Genomic DNA, 7,363 nt, shown 5'->3' with positions numbered 1-7,363 from the left:
CAGGGTTGTCCTCCTCAACGGGCTGGACAGGAGTCAAAGAGTCTTTCTTGACTTTTAGGTAGTGAGCATAACCCGCTACTGATTTGCGAGCCGTTTGTTTGGTTCGTACCATCTCTGTAACGTGTCAATGGTAAACTATTACTTCTCAGAACTCCCCTATAGCTATGTCAAAAAAAATCTTAATATCTAGGTGTTGAACGTAATCATACCCTTCTTCCATTAAGAAATTTAAACTTAAAACTATTCCACTTCTTTAGTTCTATGTAATCACAACTACTACTAAACGATTTTGTTTAACAACCCTAATGAATAACGAGAACATGACCATATTTATTTCATAAGCATGATATATAACTGAGATTGCAAGTAATAATGATTAAACACCAAGAAAATTCCCGACCTACTTGAAGCGATGCTCGAATAGCAAGTCCTTGACGCCCGTTTGCCGATAATTATACCTTGCTTGCAAAACTTTTCACCAATGTTTCCAGCTCTATCAAAGAAATAGGCACACAACTTTCTCTTAATTCTATCAACCTCTATCCTTTCTAAAACATCTCACACTTGATTCTATAAAAACATGCACTATTTTCACTAACTCTACTCTCCTCTCTACGTTCCTTCGTCCTTTTCTTGGATGTCAAAAAGCCTCCTTTGCTCTCTACCCACATGCCCTTTTTATACTAAAAGAACACATCTATCACTCCCCTAAATTTGGTTGAGTGATAGCTATCGACTCAGACTCTTTTTCCACTAACTATTCTACTTCCTCCACGAAGAGAGTTCACCTCTTGTTATCTTCAGTTTTTGGCGCTCCATTGATAATGATTATGACACCTATCGGCTGGGTGGAGGGGTTGACTTATTGCTTCATTCACTGATGCATCTGCAAATAGCGACTTGAGCATTCTAACTGCCAGGTCTCGAGTCCATTAAGGATTACGGTTTAGTTCTACCTTGCGTGCCAGTTCATTTTCCTTTCAAACCGGTCCATCAGCTATTGGTTGCCAACGAACTGGAGCTCGTGGAGAAGACTGAATGTGGAGAGGTGATGGTTATTGTTTAAAACTGCGAGAGGTATCCTGTACTTATTTGCTGACTGCAGTATACCCGCAAAATCCCCCACCTCGCGTGTTGTCTGCTGAGTTTATGGCAGAAGGAGACGTGGTGTGCGAAGGAGGAGGGTAGTCGGTGGTAATACCGACCCCTCCCTATATTAAGGGGGGTGGTCAATATTACCATCGACCACCATAGCCCAAACAACCAAAACCTAAACCCGCCACCTTATAAAAGGTCGAAACAATTTCTATTTGTTTTCTTTAATAAACTTTTGCTATTACTTTTTAATACCCTTCCTTTGTTATTTTTAAATAATTAATTAATGACTTTTGTTAATTTAATTATTTAAATATTAATCAATTAATGACTTTTGTTAATATAATTTTTTTTAAACATTAATCCTTCCTTTGCCATCACATTTGTAAATGTGTATTTTGATTTTTTTCTAATATTATAACGAGTGGCGTTCTCCTATATATATATTTTCAAATAATTGAATTACGTATATATTATACGTTCAAAAAGTTTATAAAACATGACATATTTATAATTCTAATTATATACACGCATAATCCACTATCACAGTAAACCGATGACAATATAACTACTGATAATGCGATCACCTTATCTCAACTCAAATAACTATTCTTATGGACGAAATAAACGTAATAGTTACCAATTACATACGAAAATTGGGACACTGGATACGCAGACTAAGCAAGCATCAAGCGACTTTTATAAAAATCAAACAACAAAATATGAAAACCCAACCAATCGACAGAATGACTTACTGAAGGCACTCACCCGAGTGTAACTGACTAGAATTAGGGTCAACTACTATCTCCTTCACTTCCATCAGAAAATATAAGGCACGCTCAGACCTGTGTAGCCAGGTGGAGACGATACCCCATACCTACCCGGTACTTGTACCTGCAACATCCTGCATCACCGACCACACATGCATATATACATATATTGAAATCATACACACCGATGAAGGAGATTCACGACGTTCCCTGTCTCACCGAGATGAGTGAAGGAAAATCGTCCCCATGCATCCCATACACTCGCAGATACACAACACACAGTGCATAGATGAAGTAAAGCGTCAGTACATAGCAATGAACCATATAATGCCATAAAACATAAATACATAAATACTGCAAATAAAACATATGTCTCATAATCAGATAAAACATGAAACAAAGTTATACAATTCTAAATAACCAATGATAATGTACCTACTGAGAATAATAAGAACAAAGTATCAGTTCACACAAGTGAGGGTACTACATAAGACTGTTAAGTTCGCTTGGTTAAGAGATTTCCTGTCACTTTCACAAAATAACAGTAATACAATCTATCTGCAACTTCACATCTAAAATGCTAAAGTAGATTCCTATTTGTTCAATACAATCTAGACATAGAACTAATCTTGTCTATCTGCTGGGCATCAATACTCTGTTATTCTAACAGGTCTTCAAGATTCTGTGCTCGGTAATCACTATGTAGCATCCCTGTGCATACACTTGCCCGCATACATTGTTTATCAACAGTTTCTTATTTATAAACAATCTTCTAACCGCTTAATCTCCTTGATCACATTTCCCATGATCAATCATAGCCATCAGATCTTCAATCTTGTCCAGGTTCATTGTATCTTTCGATCTGAAAATGTTTTACCCCGCCTTGGAACTTGCACATTCACCTTGGAACTTGTGTTAGGGTAATGCGGTTCAATCTGAGTTATAGATCTTCTTGCCGACTTTCCATTGCCTTAGATTTGTTTAACAAACTTCTTTTATGGCTTGCCAATCATTGATCCGCTCCAGTTCATCAGCTTTTTTCATTAAATATCACATGTAAACATTAAATGCATTCTGTTATAGCTCGGTTACAACTCGGTGAATACTAAACTTCACTCGGTAAACATTATGTCTTCATTAACCGACTGCGATAACCTTAGGGTTTACTGACTAGGTTCCTTAGGGTTTACCTACTAGGTTCTTTGCTTGATAACATAGTATAGTATTAACCTTTACATTTTACAGCATATGTATGATGTTAAAACAATCTAAAACATCAAGATCTCATCATTGTCTAACTCGGTAGTAGTTGCCCATTGAATATCTTATCCCCTTATTCATCATGTTCGTTCCTGTGTCTTTACCGATTACTTTATAATCTTCATATCATATTTCTCAAGATATGGCAACATCATACTGAATTAGAAAATCAATTTCTTGACATCAATGACAAAATAATAATATCAAGATAATAAAACATCTTTAATCAATTATGTCCATAATCATCAACATATATATATGTATATATATATATATGTATGTATATATATATATATATGTATATATACATATATGTATAGATATATCTATATATATGCATATATCTATACATATATGTATATATATGTATATATACATACATATATGTATATGTATATATGTATGTATATATATGTGTGTGTGTGTGTATATGTACATATATATATATGTGTGTGTGTGTGTGTATATGTACATATATATATATGTGTGTGTGTGTGTGTATGTATGTATATATATATGTATGTATATATATATATATACATACATACATATATACATACATACATACATATACATATATATGTATATATATATACATGTATATATATATACATGTATACATATATACATATATACATGTGTATATATATACATGTATATATATACATGTATATATATACATGTATATATATATATATATGTATATACACATATATACATGTATATATATGTATATGTATATATATACATGTATATATATGTATGTATGTATATATGTATATATCTATGTATATACATACATATACATACATATATACATACATACATATATACATGTATATATATAGATACATATATATGTATATATATGTATGTATGTATGTATATATATATATATGTATATATGTATACATATATGTATCTATATACATATGTGTATATATGTATATATGTATATATGCATATATGTATATATGCATATAATGTCCTTGCCCCCCAAGTGAGAAAACAAGGAAAACATATGTTACTACCCCAAGATGTTTGTATTGAAAAAGCATCACCACTAATAACAAAGAGCCCCTAATGAAGTTTAAATATTAGTGTCATAGGGTGAGGAGCAACATGATAGGGTGAATGGAGTTCTAAGGCACCACCTCTTCACCAAGAAAAAGTGCAAGATCGGTTGGCTTTACAATTTCCAAGAGAATGAGAATAGCTATGATGAAAAAGAAAATGTTCATCACTTTCCTTATACTTATAATTGTGATTAAGTCTAATGAAGGGAAAAAAAATATTCTTATCATACTTCAATCTCCAAAAGATTCTAGTAGCTAATTTCTCTTGATCATCAATAGGAGTTGGTCTTGTCTTTTGAGATGTAGGAAAAGGGTCGCTAGAAGGAGGAGGATTGTCTTCTATGATTTTGATGGTTCCATTATCAATGAGTTCTTGTATTCCCTTTTGAAAATTAGGACAATAATTGGCATGATGATCGTGGATTTGATGATATGAGAAAAAAAGAATATTTGAGGAAGAAGCACCTTTAGATGGATGATAATTTATTTGTCTTGCAAGATACTCCTTAAACCTTAGAATTTTAAGAAGATCGGGAATAGGTGAATGATGGGGATGTCGTAGACCTTCGATAATAGCTTGGGAAAGAGGGTTTATAGGGACTTTCATTCCTTCATATTTTCCAAGTCCTTGTCCACTATAACCTTGTTTTGAGATTATATTACAACCACTCCTATAAGAGTTTTTTTAATAGTGAAGAAGAAGGACAATTATCATGAATCTCTTTAAAATTTGTAATGTAAGGGCACATGGAAGGATCAAAGGGAGAATTGGATGAAGAAAGAATATCCTTTGCAGGGAATTTCTCCTTTCTATCACCATTATTTGTATCCTCTTTATAGGTTGAGAGGGAAGATCCTTATCATCTCATGCTTTATCTTTTCTTATTGTTATATGAGGAGACTGGTCATGAATAAAATGTGTAACATCATCTTACCTACAAATATTTTGATGAATAAGATAAGCTCTAGGAGAATAAGGGGGATCTAAAGGGATTGATAAGCCAACATGTTGACCTTACCCCCTTGCACTAGAGTATGCCTATGAGAAGAGGATGGTGTCATGTTTCTCTTCAATGCTTTCTCTCCATTAGAGAGATCATTGATAGGAGTATTGACTTTTTCCTCATTCATGTTAGCTACCCTAGGAGAGGTACAAGTGTTACCTTTGTTAATGTTATCTCTAGGATTATCATTGTCTACAAAAGCCTTTATGTGATCTACACATGCAACGCATGTTCTTAAAAATATCATCATGATAAAACATATAACATGGATAAAAGATTTGATATATGATTTGGAAGTAGGAAATATTTTAAAAACCCTAAAAATGCAATATGAAAAAGTACTATGAATGAAGAGAAGCAATGTAAAATGAGAGAAGACATTATCCAAAACATTATTGTGATAAATGTAACTGAAAAACAATGTAATAATATGTGAAATAGAAAACAAATCAGATTTGGTAAATTCCATTATGAGTGCTTAAAATAAGGTTTGAAAATATAAGTGAAAAATTATGCAACTCACAAGCCAAAAATTAGCAAAATAAATTAGGGTTTTTTATGAAATTAACCACTAAAGTTATGTAATTATGATCTATGATTGCTAAATTAATTTTTCAAAAACTTAACAATTAGATTTGAGACCACAAATCAAAAATAACCATTCAAGGAGTCAAGTTCACCAAAATGTAATGGTTGGAAAAATTAGGAATTAGGGTTTTACTAAATAAATCCTTTAAATGGACCAATTAACCAAAACACATTGAAAGAGGGTTGAACCCAATAGATCTAGGCTCAATCCCAATGGGAAAGAGACTAAGATTCTACTTGGATTCAACTGCTTGGGGTTAATTATCTTCTTTCTAAGTTGAATTTGTAATGTAATTGTAAAACTAGGATAAAATGAGGGATTATTGAAGTGATTTGGCATAAATAGTAAGCTAAAAATGTCCCATAGAGCCACCAACTGAGATCTAGGAAAAATAATATGTTTAGACCTTATTCTCAAAAGTTCGGCCTAATTTTTTGGGACTAGGTGGCACAAATCTGTCTCGATCCTTCAAATTTTTCACCATCAAAAGCTGACTCCTTCATCACTATTGACTCTATTGGATTTCTCGAGTACAACTCCGCACTTGTTTCCTGCACATAGAAAGAAAGTGAAATATGTTGGGGATAGGGGTTTGCCTTAGGTCAAACCCCATTTTTGGAATTAACCATGATGAAATAATGCAAATACTGAAATAAATATTAAGGAGATATACCTCATATCTATAATTGTTGATGATGATGCAATTCTCTTTGAATGTTATCATAAATATTGAATGCAATGGCATGACAAATACATGAACATGAAAAATCCTAATCACACACATGCTTGCATGAATATTGATGTAAATTTGCTCCACAATGCTTGAATGATGAATATGTAGCCTTGAATCTCTAAAGATGCTTGATGATGAATGCTTCATGGATGCATGAACAATATAATTGATGTCCTACTAGGTCTAAATGAATTGATAGGATGTCTTTATATAGGGTTCCCTAGGTAAATTATTGATTAGGTTGACCTCCAACAGTCATGTGTATCCCTAAGAATCAAATGCTATTGGGGAGATATAGCACCTACCCCATTTCAAATTGGGGTCCATTTGAGAGGGACTAAGGCATTTTGGAGCATCCTAGTCCTTACGTAAATAGGACCAAAATAAGAAACCAAGGGAAAGGGTATCCCACCAAAGGGTGTACATGATATCAAAGTTGGATAATAAGGTCAAATCAAACCTAGAGAGAGGACGAGGATAGGACACACTAAAGTAGGAGCACAAACATGAGGTGTAAATTGGACCGGTAATAATTTATGATGCTATAGTTGAAATACATTTGCAAACTTTATTAACCTAAGAGTGATACCATTAAGGGAGTCGCGATGATAAGGTTGTGATTATATCTAAAACAGTCTTATATTCTTTTGGTTAAACTAGCAATATGCTATCTAATCAGTACTTCAACATTATTAAATGTACTCTTTGTTATAGTAGAAATTTTGGGATCACTATGGTAGTAGAGCATTCTTTATAGACTTTTACTCCTAGGGTAATCATATTTAGTATCCACATAGTGGAGATATAAATTGTATAAGGAATTTGAATTTTATTTC

This window comes from Cryptomeria japonica, chromosome 11 (genome assembly GCF_030272615.1).
Source record: "Cryptomeria japonica chromosome 11, Sugi_1.0, whole genome shotgun sequence".
NCBI lineage: Eukaryota > Viridiplantae > Streptophyta > Pinopsida > Cupressales > Cupressaceae > Cryptomeria > Cryptomeria japonica.
The sequence above is the reverse complement of the archived record's forward strand: the minus strand, read 5'-3'. Positions refer to the sequence as shown.